The following is a 23,180-nucleotide window of genomic DNA, read 5'->3' on the forward strand; positions in this document are numbered from 1 at the left end:
TCAGTAATTTGCAAAAAAAAATTTCACTCTGATACTCATTTATGATTATTTATTTTTTTATGTAAAAGTGAATTCATTCAGAAAAAAAGACATGTTGTAAGCGTTAAAAAGTTAAAAGTCTTTATGAAATACAATTTTACAGTTATTTACAATTTTAATAAATGACTGAATCTTATTAAATGTTTCTTTCTAATGATACAGTTATTTAGATGATAGCATGCAAGGCTGAATAAACTATTAAGGACTCCAATGTTAATAGTTTATTTAAAACCCATAGTCTTAGCTTTAATATTATTAAATAATACATTTCTAATTTTTTTTAACGTTGTAATTTTTTTTCAGGAACATAGAGTTTCGCACTTTTCAAAACTGAGATGGCAGAAATTCATAGACAATAACTACAGCAGTGGCAGTAATAAGCTGATAGTAATACAAATACAGGAGCAGTTAAATCAGCATTTGTATAACTAATTATAAGTTTAGTTATAATTATACTGAACAATTTTGAAAATTTAAATGATTACTACATAGTTACAAAGTCCAAAAGTTTTTAATTAATCAAAAAATAAAGTTTATATATTTAAACATGCATATGTTGTAAGCTTTTACGTACGTTTTAAGCAAAAAAGTTTTAGTAATAGCGATCTCTACCACTAAATGTTTAAAAAATACACAACAGTCATTATCACTGTCTTCGTTTATCACGGTCATGATACCTTCTTTTAGACATTTTTTCAATAATATTTCAGCTGGTCTAAATATTCTTGACTGATATGTAGTGCAAGGAAAATAATAAATAATTAAAGCCACACGAGAACATTAGCCTATAGTTTTTATTCCATTTGTGCACTCGCAGTAATATTTTTTTATAGCCCTGTCACTGAAAGTATTAGACCTACAGTCAACATAACTGTTATAAGTTTTTTTAGATATATACCAAGATTAAATATAAGACTTTACGATTGTGAGTGTCTTTTTCAAGGATTCTACATTTATTAAATTATTTCTATCAATTGTTCCTGGCAAATATCATACAGCTTGATGTTGTCAATAAAATCCTGTGAGTAATATTTTTAAATCTTTTTCGGTCATTCCAGGAAAATTCTCTTAATCCCAAGATTTGAGTTTGATCAAATTATTTTTTTGTCTTCTACATCTAGTTGATTTTGCTTCCTCGGCTAAAAATTTTTTAATATTTTTTCTATTATTTATTTGTCTCAAGACATCATTGGTTACTAAAACACTTGCAACAAGTCGTTTTCTAAACTTATTTAATTTAAAAAATCAACTACTTAATAAGAAGTTTATGCATTAGGAAATAATTTATTGTTAAACTGGTTATAAAAAATTAACATTTCTCATCTATAGCTCATGATAATTTGATGCTTTCTCCACTGCAGCCAAAGACGATGCTCTTTGCTCTCGTAGACGACGTTATTCTCTCTGAGACCAGCGATGATGATGTGGTGCTCTCTGCTCTCGATGATGACGTGGTGCTCTCGGCTCTCGATGATAACTTAGCACTGTATCTGTAGCTAGCGATAATGAGATGTTTACAGCAGCAGGTCTTGTTAATTGGTGGTTTACACTTTCACCGTTTTGTTGTATGTATATTAGAAAATGTTGGTTGGAAATTTTTTATCATTGGCTTATAACATCACTATTTCTGCTGCTTTTATTGTCAACAGAACCAGAATGTCTACCATCCAAAAGTTTTTGGATAAGTTCTGCCAGTCAGTACAAGCTGAAGAAAAAGGTCACCAAGATGTAATTGAAAATAATGACACAGCCATGACTCCATTAAAGAATTATGAGAAATTTCCAGAAATTGTATTAACTTAAATGAGTGGTGTTAATCAGATCAAACAGGTACGGTAAAATATTTTTTTTATTCAAATTTTTTTATATCTTATTTTGTTATATTATTCTGTAGATTCACCTTCAAGATCTTCAAGTTTCTCTTTCAGTTTCTTTTTAAGTTCCACCTCTTTAACTTCTTCTCCATGACAGGTCTTTCCTGATCTATCATTAGGCATGAATATAAGAGGTTGGTAATTTGTACTTTTTTCGTGATAATAAATAAATCGACATCAAATGTATTACACTTACCTTTACATAAAATATTATCTATTTTTCAGCTCATCATTTATCACTACCGATATCTTCAGCGCAACTACGTATCTCAAAAATGTATCGAACTCCTCCTATCTTACAAGAAATTCCCAGTTCTACATCATTACAGGATGCTAATGAGGATACTGAAATAGCTTTCGTACACCAGTAAAACATAAAAACGAAAAGATACAAAAGAAACTTGTTGTTCTATAATATGTATTTTTTTACAATTATGTAATGTTAATAAAGGAGGTTGAAGAAAAAGATGTCACAGAGAAGATAATTAAGTAGTTGTTCTTCACAAGTAACGACGTTGGTCAGAGCCCTTACTACTTATTTTTCTTAAATTAAATATCTCAAAAAATTTTTTTATTTACTACTTACTACAAATATTAAGAAAAAAAGTTAACGTTAAATAGAAATGATAGATAGTAATTGAAAGATAATGTTTAAGAAGAAATAATAGATGGCTTAATGAAATGGTATTGTAGACAACTAAGTGTATATGAATTTATTATAAAATTATTCGAAAGAAAGAGAAGTAGTGAGGGCTCCATCCAACGCCCTCCCTTGTGAGAAAAAACCTCGTATCATTCTCTCCTTAAAACTTCTCCTTCTTTTATCAAAATCGTTCATAAAAATCAGTGGTATGTTCTTCTTTTACTTAAAAAAATGGTAGTAATCGGTAGTTCACAAGCCAGTTTTTTAATGTGTATACTTTTTTTCGCACTCACTGGATTTTTCTTTAGTAAACGATTTGAATTAAAATTTCTTTAATTATTTTTCAAGCTCTTTATTAAAAAACATAACATCTCATCTATATTGTTAATTACTATGAAATATAAAATGTTATGGTAATTAGGTTGAAAACATCATAAATGTATTATACTTACTTATCATACAAAATTTCTTCAAGCCACTTCTTCTTCTCCAACCCTTTTACAAATATTTTTCTAGCATTTTTCATAAAGCTTTGTAGGGTAAAGCTTACTTTATTATAAGGTATAGAACGGGATGCCCATGATAATGGTGTTCTAACCATTAATTAGTCTGGCATTCACTAGGTGACAGCTTTGACCACTTGCAAGGCACTTGAAACTGGTAAACTATAGGTGTAGCACCTTGTTGAAGTGTCATGATTGCTACCTCCTTTAAGATGAAGATATTCGAACACCTTTTGAAGCCCTGCAGGTCAAAAACGTAGCCCATCTGGCACGGATTGTTGTTTAGCGCTAGAGCTGCTCTTCATCCAGAAGACCCTTTCGGTTTGACGACTCGCCAACGAATGACCTATCTGCAGCTTGCCACCTCCTTATATAGAGGTTCTAGGTTACTCCTACTTCTCTTACTCACTTGTGCATGCCCACATTACTTCCACTCCAGTCGTACAAGGATATAAGGTGGCACTGAGGATTGGAGCCGTCATTCTTCGTTTGGAGTCAGTCGGAAGCACATCGGCAGCAGCAGAGACAACGATATTTCATGAACCTTCACAGAGGGTCTTTCCAGTTTTCCACTTCAACAACAGCAAATATCAACGGCTTCCTCACTCTTGCAATACCAATATAAGGTGTGAGTGAGCAGAAGAGCAATCATTCTTCCTATGGGATTCGTCGAAAGCACATCGACAGCAGCAGAAACAATAAGATTTAATACGCCTGCACAGTGAGTCTTTTCAGTTTTCCACTTTAGCGAGATCAGATCTCTACGGCTTTTCCACTCTAGCGAGACTGATATAAGGTGTGATTAAGCAGAAAAGCAATTATTCCTAGCTTGGTGTTCATCGGGATCACATCAACGAGCAATTTCTAGGAATCATTTCAGCTGAATCATGGATCAAATATACTACGGGAGACTCACAATACTTGAAACTGACAGTAAAAATATTGCTGCAGTCATTGGATTATGCAGCTAGTATTGATGTAAATAATTTAGACTTACGTAGATGGCTGCAATTATCTTCAGAGGTGACTGCTACACAAGAAGAGTTGCTTACTACGTCAAAATTAACCAAAGCGAAAAGGCAATCGTGTATAGTGCTAACAGCTCATTTAGTAATCATTAAAAATAAGCTTACAATATTTTTATATAAAACTGAAGGAAAGTTGAGAGTAAAATCTGATGTATAAGTAATATCTAGAACTACTGTGCAGTGGAATGTTGTTGTGTCAGATTTCGATAGACGTATGAAACTAAGTATAATTACGAATCTTGCACACCTAGACATTGAATTATTGTTAGATGATGCAAAATTTATATTCAAAGAAAATTTTGTGGCAGCTCTGCAAGAACTTAGTGCATTTAAGGGGAATGCTGAGCTCTTAAGTGAATTTGTGCTACATAAAAATGGCTCTGAAAGTAGTGAAATTAAATTCTTTAATATTAAAAATGCTCCAATTTATAATTCAACCAATCTTAGTGAGTGGTTTAACTACAATGTAAGTGAGTTATTCAAACAACAGATAGAAAATTTCGAAGAAAGAGATTCAGGCTGGTGATTGCAACAGATCTTACATTTAATCATAAATATTAATAAATTTAATCCAATAAAAGGAAGTTTGTACATTTAATTACTGCATGTTATTTATAATAAGAGAGTTTGTGTTAATGTAAAGAACAATGATGATGCAGAAGTGCACAGCGAACATATTAACCAGTACATACAGTATAAAAATGAACGTAACTTTAGTGGTATAAAGTTTCGAGTATCAGTGATGGATATTGTAAAATTTGTAAAACTAAATCTGGTATCCATGAATCTGTACATCATCCAAAATGATGGAAAAAACTACAACGTTGCTCTATGCCATATCACTTTGGTAAAGAAAGAAAAGCATGCCAATTTATTGCTTGTTCAGATATACAACGCTAATGAAAATGAGGAAAAAATAGAAGAATATGATGAAGCTGCTAGTAAAATGAATGTTCCAGAGCTTAAGACTCACTATGTGTGAATTAAAAACTTATCACGTTAAATTAGAAGTTAATTAACAAGTCATAAATGTAAGAGAATTGTTTGTGAGAGATGTTGGAATTTTTTTGAAACTGAATATAAACTTCAAAAACACAAGATCAACTGTGTAGTGGTTAATAAGTATACTTATTATTATTGAAATGAAGTACACTTTAATCCTTAGTTAACTAAGGATCAAAGTATACTCCATTTCAATAATTTTGCGTATAAAGAAAAAGTTCCTTATGTTATATATGCCAACTTTGAGTGCCTTTTAAAACCAGTTAAAAATGATGATCGCAGATTTAAAAAATATTAAGTTTACAGTATTGTGTATAATATTCAGTGCAGTTTTCATGGTACACGCTTAATTTATCATAGGTACAGACAAGAGGAAGATATGATTGAAGCTTAAACTCCTGCAGTGTGATTTGTAGAGATCCTAAAAGCTCTCGCAGATAAACTAGACCAAATGTATAAAGAACCAAAGCCAATGAATCTTACGAATGGAGAAATGTTAAACTTCGCATTAGTGAAATTATGTCATATTCGTGGAAAAACCTTTAGAATAAAAGGAAAAAAATTGAGAGATCGTTGCCATTTAACGGGAAATCATTCCAACGTCAAACGAGCCAGAGATCACATCGAGTCCTCCTTGAAACAATATACGAAGATCTTAACTCTTCTCATCTATTAAGAAATTGAGCTTTAATTCGAGGTGAGTAGCTACTTTTACTTTATATGCTGTAAATCATAGCCAATAATAATTGAGTTTTTTAATTGTTTTAAAAATAGATTTCTCTGGGGGAAACCGTATCGCTAAAAACACTTACCTACCAACAAAGAAGTTACCAATATTAAAGAAGAATAGGAGATATATGGTAACAAAACTTACATAGAGTAATACCCACTTGCGTTGCAAGGTCATCATTACAATCGATAATGAGTTCCAAGTCTTCACTCTAGATCGCATCTCCAAAAGTATGCTTTATTTATAGTTTATCATGGTGATAATAGGTTCGAATTTGTGAATTTGTAATATAAATTTTCATAAATAAATGTATACATGCATTAATAAAAAAAAGAAAAAGTCCATGAAGGTGTGAATAAATTATAGATAGGTTGCTTTCCACAGGAGAGGGCGTTTTTTTGGGCTCCCTGTACTTTTATTTCCTTATTTTATTATTTTTTTATTAAATATAAGATTATTAATTCAACTATTATGGAACTTATCTGGTTTTGACCATTTAACATAAATTTGATTACCGTCTTTTTTAAGAACTTCCTCCATAAGATAGACATCAGAATGCTTGGCTTTTAAAATTTCTGGCTTAGAAAAGCCTCAAGACACTGGTTGACCTTTATAATCTTTCAAATGGTAAGTAGTTGGATTTGTTTATAATATTTTAGTAATTGTAAAAATCTCTGTGGACCAATTTGGCATATAACTTGTTTCAAAAGTGTTTTTCACTCAATTTATACGCACTTTATCATTATCTTTAAATTTTTGATTTTTTCTTCTAGGCTCACCTTGAAAATTATAGCGTTTCTAAAGTTCGGTTTGATTTTTGAATGTAATATTTTTCGGTTTTACAGCTATTGTGTGATATTTTCGATTATTACAGGCTATAATTTATTCTGGCAGTAAATCGAGCCGTTTATAGTTACCATTTAAACTGAATTAAACCTACATTCTATTGTTCAATGTGGGATTGAATCTTCCACATATTGATGCAATAAGGTTACCATAAGTTAAAAATAGATGGATTTTGTTTTTTCTTATAAGATCAAGAAAACTTTCGTTATGAAATTCTTTGCCTCTATCGGTACATAACTTTTTTGTAGTCTTCCTCGACTTCATGTGGATTTTATTGCTGCTGTGACGTCATCCTTGGTTCTTCGCTTCACTGGTAAGGCCCATACATACTTTGAAAATATATCAATTACAATAAGCATTTATCTATAACCTTTGTTTTCTCTAGCATAAGGTATCATTTTAACGAGATCAGCTTACCATATTACATCTAATCCTCGTATATCATACTTTCGACGTTAATAGTTACGACGAGCTGGTTTGTGGAGATCCTCCACTACAATTTCCTTGTTGCGATCCATCTTCGTTGACTCTGGTAAATTAATGCAAGGAAAAATGACATACACACAAGCAGTATATTAATCTACTTTAATAATCTTCTGGAGTAATATTAAAAATTTGAGATAACACTTCTTTTAAAGCGTTTAGTTCTTGTTTTAAATGTTCGATGTTCCAAGTAAATAAATCATTTAAATTTCTTAAAATTGCTTATAGCTTATCTTGCTCGTCAACTAGAACCTTTCTCTTGTTCTGGAAACTACTAAGATAAATGGTATCGTTGGAGTGTATTGCTGCTGCAACATTGCACAATCTCCTGTTTTGTAAATCATACTAACCATCAGCAGTGACTTTATACACAATACCAGGAGGACCTCGGCTGCTACCTTCAGTGTTACTTAGCTTAAGTTCGAATACGTCGATGCTCATTGCGATACTGACTTGAATTCACCTTTGACTCACTATACATCCCCTTTTTCTCGTAACTCTTTAATAATTCATATTATCTCATTTTCATTGCTTAGATTTCCTGCCAAATTTTCAACTACGAGTGAGTGAAGACGATCCACCAGCTCATTTGGATCGTCCCAGTGTACATAATTTACTTGTTGCGTTGGCTTAACAATTTTATTGTGAGGTACCAACGACCCCCCTTTTTTATTGCCGATGAAATCAAACATTAAAGCTATAATTTTATTAAATTTATTACTATTATGTGTTTACATAGGTTCATTCTTGCTACACCCTTTCGATGTGCACTTAAAGTTTCCAGAAGTACATACTATTTACTGAAATCATCGTCGGTGATGCGAGTAGTATCAGGATGTGTTTCCATAAGTAGCTTTATCGATCAAACTATAATAGAAAATTTTATCCAATTTATCCTAATTTCATTGTTATCTAAATTAATTGGTGAATTTCCAAAGTTGTACTTTTCATTTCCTTTTCGAAGCCCATAAACCCAAACTAATAAATCTTTCTGGTTATCGTTAACTATTTGCAAGTATAAGTTATTGAAATGGTTTTTTATTATCATTATCTGTATGATTTGAAATGGTAACCTTCATACTATTATCATCATTAGGATTGATACAATAATTATTGTCACTTTGACTGACAGCAGACTCAAATATTGTATCTTCATTATCGATGTATTTTTTTTTTTTTTGATTTGTTTGACAGGCAGCTTTGGTGTAGGAGTATTCCTGAAATAATTATTAATCACGGAATGACTCCTCTTATTCCCTTTTTTTGTTTGCGTCACGATTTATTGTAAAGGATCGGTGATTGGTTTAAAAGTCACACTAAGTAGTCTTTGAACCTTATCTTTTCCAAATTTTAATAACCCACGTTTTTTTTTGACGGCTTCTCTTGCCTTCAGCAGCTGATGAACAATGTCTTTTACTCTATCATTAATGTTGACGCTTTGACGTCTCAGAGTAGACTGATTAGTTTGCGCTACATACGACCTATATTTATAGTAAAACTGTCAAAACCTCTACGGTATCGGCTGTTGTTCATCTGCCTATCCTTGTTGATAACAATGAAACCATATTTATTATCATTCCAAAAGCTTGAGCATAGACCTTTAAGCTGACTATAGGATACATCAGAATTCACGGGATCATCATACACATGCTTTAGATTAAGTTCATCTTGACGAAAAAGAGCTAAAAGATTAACGATGCCTCTCACAAGGTGCTTCGATACTTGTGCACATGACTGACAAAGATAAAAGCAATCGATATTCTTATGTCTTCGCATGCAGTCGGAAGCTTTCACATCGTTCTGTTTTTTGCATGCAATATTATCAAAAATTATAATAGAGTTTTATAGAGCATCGTCTGGAGACACTACTGCTTCATGTTCGATGAAAGGAGAATATTGCACACTATTTATAGGCTCCAAAAGCTTTTTCAAGAACTTATATTAAGGTTGGTTAAGCGACTTTGGACATGGATAAATATTTTTAAATCTTAGTCCATTCGGATGTATAATTAGCGCTAAAGAACTGTTTGTCTTACGACAATTAGATGGACCGCAGAAAACAGCTCGAATACTGTCAGGTAGTAAGTCACTATGTCGACTGGAGCACTTTTCCTGTTTTACAACAGCATCGAAGTAAGAAATGTCCAATTTTATGGATTGCTCTTTAAATTTTATGTCTGCACTGTACAACGGTTGGACTACGATTGACGTCTAGTCCATGAAAACACTGCTTATATACTCTCGTGGTTGCACATTTTTAGATCTGTAGACTATAAATACGATAATTTTCTTCTTAAGAGCTCAGTCGTGATTCAATCTCCGTAGAGTAATGATCATACATTAAAAAGCACGTGGTCTTCTGAATAAGATTATAAACACTTTACCCACTGAGCTTTACATACCAGGCTATCAGTACTGCGAACCAGGTACTAAACTTGTGAAACGTCTTGCCAGAGGTAATCCAGGTATAAATCCACTAGACGAAGCGTACAAGGAGCACGATATAGCTTGTTCTCAGAATCGAGAAAACAATGAAGCTAGAAACTCAGCAGATAGTCTTAGCCAAGAAAGCTTGGCAAAGAGTCAAAGCCAGAGATTCAAGTATTGGGGAAAAAGCAGCGGCTCTAGCTATTGCGAGTACTATAAGGCTTAAAAGTAAATTTGGTATGGGTATGAAAAGTAAGAAGAGACCCTGCACTGCCTTGCATACAGTCTGAAAGCTGCATCACGTCAAATAAATACTGAGAGCAAAAATGCACACAAGTTTATTACTTCCGCTTTGAAGGGGGCACATAGTGCAGTTAAGAAAGCAGGTGGTTAGAAGAGTGTAAAAATACCACGTATTGTACCCCTTCCTGCTCGAACTGGTGATGTACTACCTTTAATAACATAATATGCTATTTTGAGTGCAACCAGAGAACTAGCTAATGTTGTAGCTGAAATATTAAAAAATATAAATGCTTGTAAGGCTGCTAAATAGTAGCTGCAAGAAAGCTGAAGACACAATAAAACTATGGAAACTATTGCATTCAGAAAAGATCTCAAAATTTGATTATATAAGACTGGATCAAGTGTCTACTTAAAGCCATATGCTGGAAGTGGTTTAAAAAAAAGATCAACAAAATTAAAATTCATGATTAAACTTCAACCAACATTGATTTACTCAAATATGCTAAAAAACTAAAAACTCTCAGTTTTCGTGGGATATTAATAACTTACCTTTAAATGATCAACGATATTATGAAACTGCTGTTGTAAATGTTGATAATAAGGACGGACCTGAAACTCATTGGGTAGTGTATCAAAAATGTAGTGATAATGTTACATACTTTGACAGCTTTGGCAATTTGACTCCACCTTTAGATTTAATGATGTACTTTAGAGTTGATAAGGTTAAGTATAACTATCAAAAATATCAAGACTTAAATTCTTTTAACTATTATCATTAATGCTTGCTATTCTTATCAAAGGAGATTGTAAAAAATTATGTAAGGGACTGTCATTATCAGTAATTATTCATTCGCTCTTGAGCAGTCATGGTAGAAACATTAACACTTAGCCTGTCTGGTACTTCTTTTGTACTAGAAGGGCAGTATCTTCCACCTATCGAATTATCCCCAAAACATAACTACGTTCTTGGCTTAGTAGAACTTCTGACATTTAGTTTGATTTTAAATATTGACGAAGGTAATAATCAATTTTACGTAGATGATCAAGTGGTCATTTTTTAAACGGGTAACTACAAAATTTGAGATATCGAGTCATTTTTAGTGGACGTATTATAGCCTAAGGATATAACTATTGTTATCAAACGCAACAATAATACACTCTGTAGTGTAATTATCTGTAGCCATACAATTGATTTCAGACCAAAAGATTCTATAGGCCGTCTCTTGGGTTTTACTAAATGTATTTTAGATGATAACGTCATCCATAACTCAGACTAACCTGTGGCTATTCTTAAAGTATGCGCATTACGAGTTGAGTGCAACATCTCTACTGGAGCCTCTATAAACGGAAAAAAGATTCATGCAATTCACGAATTTTCCCCAGCTATCCCGCCGACATAAAAAATTTCCAAAGTTCCTTCACAAATAATTTATTTACCGATCGTTGGGTGCACTATTGATTACATACAATTACGTATAGTTGACCAGGACGGTGAATTAGTCAATTCTCGTAGATAAGTCATAACGATAAGGTTGCACATAAGACCCTCACGATAATGGGAATTGTGTACAATCGTGAAAGGTGTATAAGCACCTCGACATGTACTCCTGCGCTCAGTCAACAACGAGCATCCGAACTGTCAACACATCAATGGAGAAGATAGCTGAAACGTCAAAAGCTAACATGTCAAAACATTCAATTTCTAAGAAGTCTAGCATTTAAAATAAAGGGCCCTGATGGAAACTAACTTGTATATTCTTATTTCATTGCATCAAGCATGGGAGAGATTCTAGGCATTCAGTCCCCTGTCACCTTTGACAAGTATATTGCATACTATAAGATCCATACTCATCAACCATACGCATCTGCAACTTATAATAATAGTGATGAAATCCGTATATTGATTTAACATCAAGACCTGTGTCTGCTACCATCACGCAGTTCCCTTCACATTTATGAAAGGTTAGTAAAATCAGATGGTAATATGGCAGTAGCAAGTACTCAATTGGTGAACAACGCCATCTGCCATTTATTCAAGGAAATCAGATATGAGATGAATGCTATAGAGATAGATAAATGTAAGAATGTAGGTCTGATGACCCTTATGAAAATTTGGCTTACACTTAGTCCTGATCATGATCTGATGACTAAAAATGCTGGTTAGTTTGGAATTTTAGATGAAAAGACTTTAACTTATATTAACCGCTACTTTGATGTCTTGATTTCACTGAATATGATACTAGGTTTCGCGCAAGACTATTGTAAGATTGTCCGTAATGTGGAACATGAACTCATACTCTCAAAATCAAGAACTGATTTGTATGCAGTCATTTAATTACAGATAGTGTCTAATGGTGACGCTGACGCAGTACGAGTGTGGGAAGAGTTAAAGATAGAAATTTTAAAACTCGAATGGCATATTCCCTTTGTAGTGATGTTTGATTCTTATAAGACTTAACTGTTTCATTATTTACAGAAAGATAAGTTCATATCTATGAGTTTCCGAACTTGGAAGCTCTATGAATATCCACTCTTTTCCACATCATTAAAACACATTTGGACAGTCAAAACGTCCAATCATTTTGAAAAACCACGCTCTGTAATTTGAGATTTTTAGATGAACCGTAGGAATCAAAGAGAAGTTAACACTAGTACGTTTGATGATTGTTATATAAGAAATGTAAGACTCTGTTCCAATTCGCAATATTATCCCTACAGTAATCTCAATCTCAATATAGCAAAAAATTAGTTTGCACTATTGTATGATATGTATGCTAATTTTCAGAATTCGCGTTGTAGTAAAGATCGCGCCCCACTGTTAAGCAAACTCAAATTTTTATTCCATGTACCTCTCATCGTCATTGATTGCTCCAAGCAAAATGAGTCGCTTAAAAATGCTCTAGTTCATGTACGTTTGGAATTCGAATTTCATGATAATTTTCCCTTTAACACATCAGCCTATTGCTTCATTCTACACGATCGCATTGTTCAATACAATCCGATGAGTGTATACAACTCGATCGCGCTTATATAGTAATTGTGCGGGGATTTCACCGCTTGACGGGAGTTAACAATTAGGGGCTTGGCCACATGGTGAGTAGAGCCTGAAGCGCAAGAGCTGTGAGACGCCACATAGTAACTTAATAAAAAAATTTATCTAAACTCACAAAGGAAGACATAAACATGTAGTCACAGAATCTAGAAATGTTGAGTCTTTTTACAAAATTGCCTTTGGTCGCAAAATCCATTTATTTCATAAACTTAGAATAAAGTTAGTATTTCAAGAGTAATATGTTGGCTTACCAATAAAAATTCAGTCTCAATGATATTCAAGATACCATGTAGGTTTACAATTAGAAAAAAAAGGTATTTGGCTACAGTCTACGAAACTAGCTACACAAATATCACAATAGTAGTTTTTTAATTAACTAGACTGAGACTAGTAAGACTGATTGAACATACTAAGTAGGCCTTGCCTGGAGGAAAAGTAATTAATAATTAAGAAGTAATTAGAGGAGTTTGGAAAACAACTCTGTTTTTGTTTTGGTACATATTTAAACGGTTGGTGTCTCTGGAGGTGGTGCGATGAAATAGAAGAAGTCCAGGATCAAAATACTAAGGTCATCCAAAACAAAGTAAGCTTGCTTGAGTTGCTCAGTGGAAACTATTTTAGGAGTGCCATTGACGTCGATCTTGTACTCAAGGCCTAAAATTCGTTCAATGACTTTAAATGGGCCACTGTAAGGTCTTTCCAGAGTTTTAACTGCTGGGGAGCAACGAAAAACGTGAGAAAAAAAGTGGAGATTCTTTAAGAAGAACGGCTAGGGATTATGACGATGTTCCACAGAAACCGGTTTAAGCTGTCTCATATGCTCTCTGTAGTCTTCAATGAAAATTTGAGGATTGGCCATAAAGTCGTCAGGGATAAAAAGTTTGCCTGGAATTCGTAGGGTAGTTCCGTAGAGGAATTCAGCAGGAGAAGCTCCAGTGTCACTCCAAACAGCTGTGCGAAGGCCTTAAAGAACCGAGGGTAGAAGCTTAACCCAGTTGGGGCTGTTATGACACATCAAGGAAGCTTTGAAACTGTGGTGCCAGCGTTCTACAAGGCCATTGGCAGTGGAGTGATAAGCCACGGTTTGTTTTCTGTGGCAATCGATGAACGGAAGATGTGCGTTAAAGAGAGAAGACTTGAATTGGGAGCCTTGGTCTGTCGTGATGAATCTAGGAGTACCGAAACGAGCGACCCAGTTTTCTTGAAATGCAAAAAGTACAGTGGAGGTTTAAATGTCCCTAAGAGCAACAGCCTCAGCTCATCAAGAGAAACGATTAATGATTGTTAACAAATAACAGAAACCCTTACAAGTTTTAATAGGGCTAACTATATCTACATCGTTGTGGCAGAACCTATCATCAGGTGCAACGAAATAGCTAGGCTCATTTTTTAAGTGACGAGATATTTCAGATTGCTGACAGTCTAAGCATCCCTGGCACCAAGACTTAATGTCACGGTGCATATTAGGCCACACGTATTTTTGATGTATCAACTGGTCAGTAACTTTGGGTGCAGGATGTGACAGGGAGTGAGCTAAGTCAAAGATGTGTTTGCGCAAAGATTTAGGAATAAATGGTCTTAGAATTTAACCAGTAGGATCGCAGAAGAGGCTGATCTTGTTGTGACCAAGCTCGACACTATTGAGATTACGTGAGCAGTTTGACGATTTGAGAATTGATTCGAGCTCTACGTCAGTTTGCTGATGTTGAGCAAGCTCCAACATTTCGAGGTCAATAGGAAGTCGAATCACATCAACTTGAGAAAGAGTGTCTGCTACTACATTGAAAGTGCCAGAGAGATGTTTGATGGAAGTCGTGAACTGAGATATAAAGCAGAGTTGTCGTCGCTTACGACAAAAAGCCTTATAAGCCTTGTCTACTTTTTGGTTGAAAGCTAAGACCAAGGGCTTATTATCAGTAACAATTTTGAAAGTTCTGCCTTCCAAAAAATACTTAAAGTGTTTAATTGTCTCAAAGATTTCTGTGAGCTCCTTGTCGTTAACCGCATAGTTCAGCTGAGTCTTGGAAAATTTTGTAGAGAAAAAGGCTATTGGCTGCCAGGAGTCATCGAGAAATTGTTTGAGAGTGGTGCCCATAGCGAATTCAGAAGTGTCAGTGATAGGTCGAGTTGGAGCATCTACTGCCGGATGAATTAAGAGTGCGGCATTGCTCATATTGGTTTTGGTCTTCTTAAAGGTCTGTTTGGTTTGAGGAGATTATGAGATTAGAGTGTGGTCGTTTTTCTTGGTGCCACGAATGTAGGCATAGAGAGGAGACTGTTCTGCTGCAGCCTGAGAAAGGCTGTGTCTGTAGAAGTTTGCTAGTCCCAGAAATCTACGGAGCTGAGCTACTGTCACAGGTTTGGAAAAATTGATAATGGCTTTGACATTCGCAGGACAAGGCCTAGAGCTATACTGATCGATGAGGTGGCCAAGAAAAACAGTTTCAAACTGGCCAAATTCGCATTTTGGGATATTGAGTCTAAAACCAAAATGCTTGTGGTGGTCAAGAACAATGCGATGATGACTTTCGTGCTCCTCAGGAGTGGAGAAGAAAACAAGAATGTCATCGAGGTAGACAAAAACGAAGTCCAGGTCACTGAGAGCATGAGTTGTATAACGTTGGAAAGACTGGGAAGCATTTCTAAGGCCAAAAGGCATGAAGGCATATTCAAAAAGCCCGAAAGGCGTGGTAACTGCGGTCTTGACAACGTCAGTCGGAGTGACTGGGATTTGGTAATAGGCACGATAGAGGTCTACTTAAGAAAATACCTTTTTACTAACAAATCTGAGGGCATAGTCGTGCAAATAAGGAGTTGAAAATTTATCCGGGATGGTGCACGCGTTGAGACGACAGTAACCACCACAGATTCTCCAAGAGCCATATTTCTTTCGAACCATATGTATCGGGCTGGTGCAGGAGCTCTTAGAGTATCCGCATGTGCCCTGCTTGACCAATTTTTCGAACTCATCCTGAGCTGCCTTATATTTTTCGGGATGAAGGTATCTTGTATGCTCCGTAACAAGAAGACCATTGGTCTCTATATGATGAAAGACATCTTCAGCAGTTATACAAATGGAGGGCTTTTCGCCAGTGACTGCAGGGAAGTCATCAAGAATTTATAGAAATAAGATTCTGATTCGAAAATGCTGATGGCCGAAGAGTGAAAGCATCTAAGGGAGCCAATAGGCGACGTGAGACGTTGACTATGAGCCCGAAGAAGTGAAGGAAGTCCACATCCAGGATGGGGCTTGGGACTTCAGCACGAATAAATATCCGAGGAAATTGACGTTTGAGGCAAAGATTTAAATTCAGACGTTCCTCACCCAATGTCCTAATGACCGAGTTGTTGGCCGCAAAGAATTTAAAGGTAGTCGGCTCGGTAACAGAGTTTGTGTCGGGGAGTAAAGAAATTTCAGCTCCAGTGTCGACTAGGAAGGTCAAGCAGGACTGCGTGTCACGGATATGAAAGTGTTTTTACTTACTTGTCGCACTTCAAGCTTCTGTTTAAGTAGGGTTAAAAAAAAGTGTATTGTTACCCATTAGTTCGTTTAAGACTTTTTTCAAGTCATCCATGTTAAACAAAAGCTGTTCAAAAGTCCCGAAAGCCCTATCGTTCATGGACGAGATCTAAGCTTTGACTGAAGAGATCTGAGCCTAAATAGCCAAGATACGGGGGTCAATAGGAGGTGTCTGGGAGTTAACAGAAAAAACTTGAGAAGTACTGGCTGGCAAGCAATCACAGTCAACTTAGAGAGAGCTTCAATTCTGTGAATAGAGAGAGTCAATATGCAGGGGATTATTGTTATAAAAAGACAACCCGAAGGATCTCATCGCCACAACCAATCTGCACATCACGCATTTGATTCAAAATGAAATAAAGTTCACCTTCTAGTGAGACCTGAGATTGCGCAAGAGTTGTCGGAGGCGCTCTTCTGACGAACCACTAAACACATCTAAAATTCACTTTTTTACTAACTCGTAGAGGTAAGCGGGTCTGGGTATTTGATTAAGTAGTTCAAAGACGCATAAAATTGCATCACCCTCTAGTTTTTCAGCAATGTAGTCTGCTTGTAATATCACGTTTGTGATTTTCGCATTACATAGCGCGATCTCAGCTTGTGCAAACTAACCATGAGGATTTAGTTGATTAAACACAGAGATCTTTGGAGCATGGTTAGCTGCTACTTAAGGCCCAGGAACCGTAGAGGCATGGGAGGCTGCTGCTTGAGACAAGGCTTTAAGAGCACTGATTTTTACTGTCGTGGCCAACAGCACCGCTTCGAGGCTAGCAATTTTGTCGTCAGTGGAAGACATGCCAGAGTGTTAATATCGACAGTTACAAAAAATGCACTATTTAGAGCTCTGCATAAAAAAAATTAAAACTGTATGATAGAATCTGCAAAAGGGTTTTGGTTTGCACAAGCTTGTCTAAAAAAGAGATGGAATGCACGTTACTAAAAATAAATCTAAGCAGAAATCAAAAATGCAAGTTGAAGATTCAAGTTTATTCTCAAAACATTTGTTAGTGTAAGAAAACGCAGCAAGAATTTTAATAATTTTTTGAAGCAAAACATTAAAAATAGCAAAAATTTCGCAAAAAAAGTAACAAATGTTAGCTGAAAGAGCCACGGGTACTTGGAGTTCAATAAAAAGTCACTTCATAACAAGAACGGCGAAACAAAACGAAAGCGTCGTTAATAGTTCTTGGAAACTAAGGTGTCCTATACACTGTATAGACAAAGTAGCCCGTGTTGTGTGAGTTCGTGTGTAAACAACGTGCTCACGCAACAAAATTCGACTGAAAGTAGGCGCGCAAATTACCGCTTAATACACAAACCTGTACGCTGAAACCCAAAACAATAAGATATAGGTGATGACCTCCAGGTGAGCAGGTGCAAACGCTGCTGAACGTTGAATGTGGAACTACGACCAGGTCGACGTCTGGGTCTGCCGTGGAACTGTAGGTGGGCTTACTTGCCATGAGCAGCGGGGACAATGAGGTGAGAGCTTGCACGTGCACAAAAAAGCGCCGAGAGTGCGATGGACTAGGCCAAGGAGAAGAGAGCACGAGATATACTTGCCTGTAACAGTGCTCTTGATAGCTGTTGCCTGACAATCTCTGCTTTACTCCTGTAGCACGAGGAGGACCTTTTGTCATCGATGTGCCAAGAAAATTCCAGATGTAATTGACTGGGTCACCAATGTGGGAAATTGAAGACGTCAATGGCTTGTCATTGAAGCTGGTTGCTGGACAGTCCCACTGCTGCCGTGTTCATGTAGAGGTCGAGGATAAGAAAGGACGAAGACTTGCTAATGAACGATAACAAGGTTTTATTCTTGGTTAAAGCAAGTTACAGGGTGCCTCGCAGGACACAACGTCTAGCAGCGTCGGTAGACGAAAAGGAACTGGTTGGCTGTGCAAGCTAACGTGTGTACTGCCCAACGATCATGAAGAGGGAGCGAGAGAGAAAGCGCAGTATAGGAGAGAAAAATCCCCACAAGAGAGCCCGTAGGGATCCCCCACTGCGCAGTAATGTGCGCAGTAAAGTGAAAGAGGTAGTAATGGGACTTAATGTAGTGCCACTGTCAACGCAGTAGCGTTGTGGCCACCAGGCTAAGCGGCCGCCAGGCCACAAACTCCTATGGAGATTCAAGAACAGTGGGAATTTCAGGATAGTAGAGATTCTAGGGCAATGGGGATTCTAGGACAATGGGGATTGTAGGACAGTGGGGATTCTAATCTACTAACGTGGGTTAGAATTACCATTGTCCTAAAATCCATACTGTCCTAGAATCTCCACTGCCCTCGAATCCCCATAGTTTACCTATTGTGCACATTTTTTATTATTAAGAATTTAACCAAGTGTGAGTTTGATGTCATAAATAATTTTGTCACTGAGATTTAAATATCATACTGGAGCATATTATTAGCATACATTTTGAAATACATGTGCTTTTGTTGTACTACAAAAAAATTTTCTATTCTTCTTTTATAATGTATAACAAATATTTGACAAGTGGCCCCCTATTTCAGCTTGGCCCATGACTTACTAAATGTAAAATATTTTTAGTTGAAAACTTTATATCTATTCTTGAAACTTCTTGGAATAAAACACGTCTTATTAAATTTTTTTTTGTCTAGAATCCATGCACTTTATTGGGACAAATAATAAGCTGTTAGAATCAAAAAATATTATGTTGCTGAGAAGTGTCGTCATTTATCATGCCATAGAATAATTGTTAGCCCTACAAGGACATAGACTTCTAATTTCTCTTGTATAATATACAAAAAGGACTATTTTTCAAAGCTCTAAAGATATAAAACTGTTACCAAATGTATAATTAAAAATTTTTTTTTTCAATCCCTCAACTTTATTACCAAACCCACAAAGTTTTCGAGCTTTATTACATACATATTTTACCAACTAAAAGATCTGGAAGATTTAGAAGATTACTGTAAGTGTTGTAATCTTAAACTGATTCCTTATTTAAAAAACTTTTTATTCGTCGATTTTGACGCTGCTGTTTCTATTTTAATAATTTTTCTTTGTCAGCTTCTTAACGCCTAACACTGTAGACATAGAAAGCATGTAAGGTTATCCGTTTCATTTGCCCTCTTGCAAATCAAGGCATGGTTTTGTAGGCCCTAAGAGCTCTTTTCTTGTCAACTGTTAAGTTGTCATATTTTTGTTGGTAAGGTAGTTCGATGTTCAATGGCCTTTAAAAGGACAAGTAAACGAAAGAAAATCTTAAATAAAGTTTTGAACAAGTGTGACTGCCCAGATACCTCAAGGTGGTCTTCTCTGACCTGTTGCTGTAGCCGCAGACTGATCAAATGGAAAACTACAACGTTTAAAGCGTCAGAGCAAGTTGTACAGCTTTATTGCAACGTCTTCTGGTGTTATTCTGGGGTGTCTAAATAACCTTTTTTTTTTTTGCAGAGCTCAGACGTTTTGGGGATCTAAGGTAGGAAAATTAGTTCCTATTAACGGCCTATTAGAGACTGTCCTGTTTTTTTCAAGTTTATTTTTCCTTCATAGCTTCACTGAAAGATTTGCCCAGCGCAGATTTCGGAGAAAATCGATGATTCCTGGTTAAATGCTAAGAGTCGAAAGGGTAATTTAGGGTTGTCAATGATCTGTGTTCCCAGAACAAAGACGAACAACTACACTTGTGATATTAGCCAATGAAGGACTAACTTGATTCAAGAAAGCTTGACTTTACATATTCTCTCATAGTAGTGAATGATGTGTAGTCAAATATAGAAATATGTAATTTAATCTGACAGTTTAGGTATGTACTTATGCAAGACAAAATTATTTGATTAATCTATATAGTTTTTTATGGTATAACACAATATCATGTACCCATTAAAATTGAGGGTTTCATAAATATTGATTTACCAATATTATTAAAGAAAAAAATCTTATCTTATTAACAACTATATACCAAAACTGACACCACGCTTGTAACGTCTAATTACATTATGAACGGTTACTAAAATAAATAAGAACTGCAACAATCTCTGCTTAACTTCGACAAATTACCTTGGAAAAAGCTGGTTATTCTAAATTACCTGTACATAAATAAACACAAAAAAGTCCCACAGTTGCTCTTTACCTGTGGATAACCAGTACCCTAAGACACTACAGTTTCACATGATTCTGACCATTACTTTCCACGTGATGCTCGTGCAGAAGTATGGTATAAAAACATCCTACAGTTTTACTATATTTACAATTATATAGATAGCTGTTTGATACGATCAGTTTAAAGTTATGTTTAAAACATTCGAATAAATAATAAACATAATTATGTATTATGCATGAGCATTGGTTGTAAGACACTTAAAAGTATTGTGTAAATATTCTGAGATATTTTAAATATACTTCGACACATCCATACATTAATAAAAAGGTACTGATTTGTTAAGTTTAAGTTCTATGGCCCCTATCATTATATGTATCACAATTATTTATATTTGAACTGAGAGCTTCTAAGTGTGCACTTGGAGATAGTGTAATGTGTTGATGATTACATAAAATTTACTTCTATGATAAGACCATGTAGCTATTGTTAGTTCGGTCTACTACATGTAATGCGATGCTTGTGATCATTAAATATTTTTGAGGCAAGTCAGGAGAGAGCAAGGGATAAACTACAAAAAAAAGTCAGCCTTTACTCTATCACTGGAGAGAAAGGGAGAAAAAAACTAGGGACGGGGCACAGGCTTCCTCAACAAAATCAACTGATTATGTGTTCGAACATCTTAAAAGACAAGTGTGACAGCAGACGATAAATAGCTCTCTCTATCTTGCTTACTCTTAGAGGTATTAGCAAAATGCCACTTATCATTTTTCTTTCCTAACATTTTGCGCTTCTTGCAACAAAAGTAAAAGTGCTCATAGACCCTACACGTTGGCATTTTTATTTTTTATTCATCTGAAAACATCATAAGATAAAAGCAAAATGAACTTTACTTAAGACATGTTTTTAACATTATTGGATTACTTAAAAATAATCATAACTAAAAATTCAATACGATCAATAGGTGTAGAAGCAAATGTTGATACTTCTTAATCATTGTATCAAGAGGTGCATATGTATAGATGGCAGCACTTTTGTACAAGCACTCTACATCCTCCACACATGCCCTTTTATAAATATCCAATATACTTAAGATTTATAATACTAAACCACATAATTTCTTTTTCAAGAAATTTTCTTTAAGTAATAAATAAGTATGAGAAAAATATTCTCCCCAGTTGTGAATTAAACACACAACCTCCTGTTTACCAAACAGTTGCTCTACCATTTGAGCTACCAAGGAGCTGTACACTCATTCGCACTGTAAGTTTAGATAAGTCTCTCATTCTTCAGTTTAAGAGCTGTCTTTCACCTAAGCTCGATATAGTAGGGGTATGAATTTAATGCGTGTCGGTAATAATCATAACTATTTTATTCGCAACTTGCGTGCCCAGCAGTAGAGTAAATAGCAACGAAAAAGCAGACTTTTCGTTGCCTTCCTTCACGTGGCTATTCACTGCCCACCATAAGATATTTTTTCAAATGTTTTTTATATTTTTATATCAAAATACAGGTATTGATCTACTAGCTGTAGAAAGTGTATGTTATATAAGTTATAGTGAGGGCAGTTCTCAGAATAGTTATAGTTAGTGGTTAGTGATCAACGAAATAGTGTACGCTTTTCAATTGAATAACTAATAAGTAATACCTCATGCTCTAGTGTAAATATAATATTTTATGCTTGCCAAGCTGTAACTGCATGTGCTTAGTACGAGGTACGTTTATTCCCATCTATATAATCTTAGCTCTAAGCTTTAAAAATAATTTTATGAATTTACTTTTTCGTTTTCATAATATTTGATTTTCGACACTGAATACTTTAAATCTCTCACTGTGTTGCTGTCAAATTGCCAAAAATATTTATGTGTTGAGTGAGTAAAAAAAAAGGTTTTCAAAGGTCTGATCTGAAGAAAAAAAAATATCGAATCGCACAAGTAAAGAAAGTAGATAGATAATAAGCAAAAAAAATTGAAAAACCTTTGTTTCAGTTTTTGTAAAACTTAATATTTCGAAGTTTCACGAAGCAGTCATTTTAAATACATGATATATCTTGGTAACTCGTAAAAAAAATATTTCTTTTTAATAATACGTAAACTTACATTCAACTAACGAAGTATGTGAGCTTATGATTAACAATATTTCAATCAAATTCATCCATAACCACTGGAAAGATTACCACAAGCCGTCGTCAGGGCCATCATTAACATTAACGTTTCCTCATTAATCGTTTAATCTCATTGGTTCTTTTAAGGGCTATCTAACGTTAAACAACCTTGACAACAAATACATTCTTACAACCGTTTCTGGCCACTATTAAACCAAGTTAGTCACTCACTCGCAAACGTTATGAGCGGAGTGTTTCATGGCAAGGCTGGATACTCTGACTACCGATAACTCAAAATTTTTCTGTGGATCCTAGGAATTTTTCCAGGAATCACCGATTCTTTCCAAGGTCTACACTAGGTAAACCTAACACTGGACGGAGCTATAAAAGTAAACTAAACTTAAGTAAATGGGACAGTTTACGATAGGCAAGCGTACGTCACACACAAATATTTTCACCCTGGATCACCAAAACGACTGAGTTGTCTAAAAATAGAAGATGTTTTGAACACCAACGTCTCCAGTTTAACATCAGAAAACGTTGGGATAGAGCTCCACAACTGGCTTCAACGCTTTAGACGTCGTAGTTCTCCTCTCGATCAGTCTGGTGCTATAGCA

At 35.2% G+C, this 23,180-nt stretch overlaps 1 protein-coding gene across 1 annotated transcript in view; it reads right to left on the reverse strand.

The window, feature by feature from the left end:
- The window catches only part of Nmdar1 (glutamate ionotropic receptor NMDA type subunit 1), a 1,366,481-nt gene that overhangs the window by 174,433 nt on the left and 1,168,868 nt on the right, over positions 1-23,180 (reverse strand). The gene's annotated exons all lie outside the window — the stretch shown is intronic.

This window comes from Copidosoma floridanum, unplaced genomic scaffold (assembly GCF_036245765.1).
Source record: "Copidosoma floridanum isolate Cflo_tuat_1 unplaced genomic scaffold, Cflo_Japanese_pri ptg000017l, whole genome shotgun sequence".
Taxonomy (NCBI): Eukaryota; Metazoa; Arthropoda; class Insecta; order Hymenoptera; family Encyrtidae; genus Copidosoma; species Copidosoma floridanum.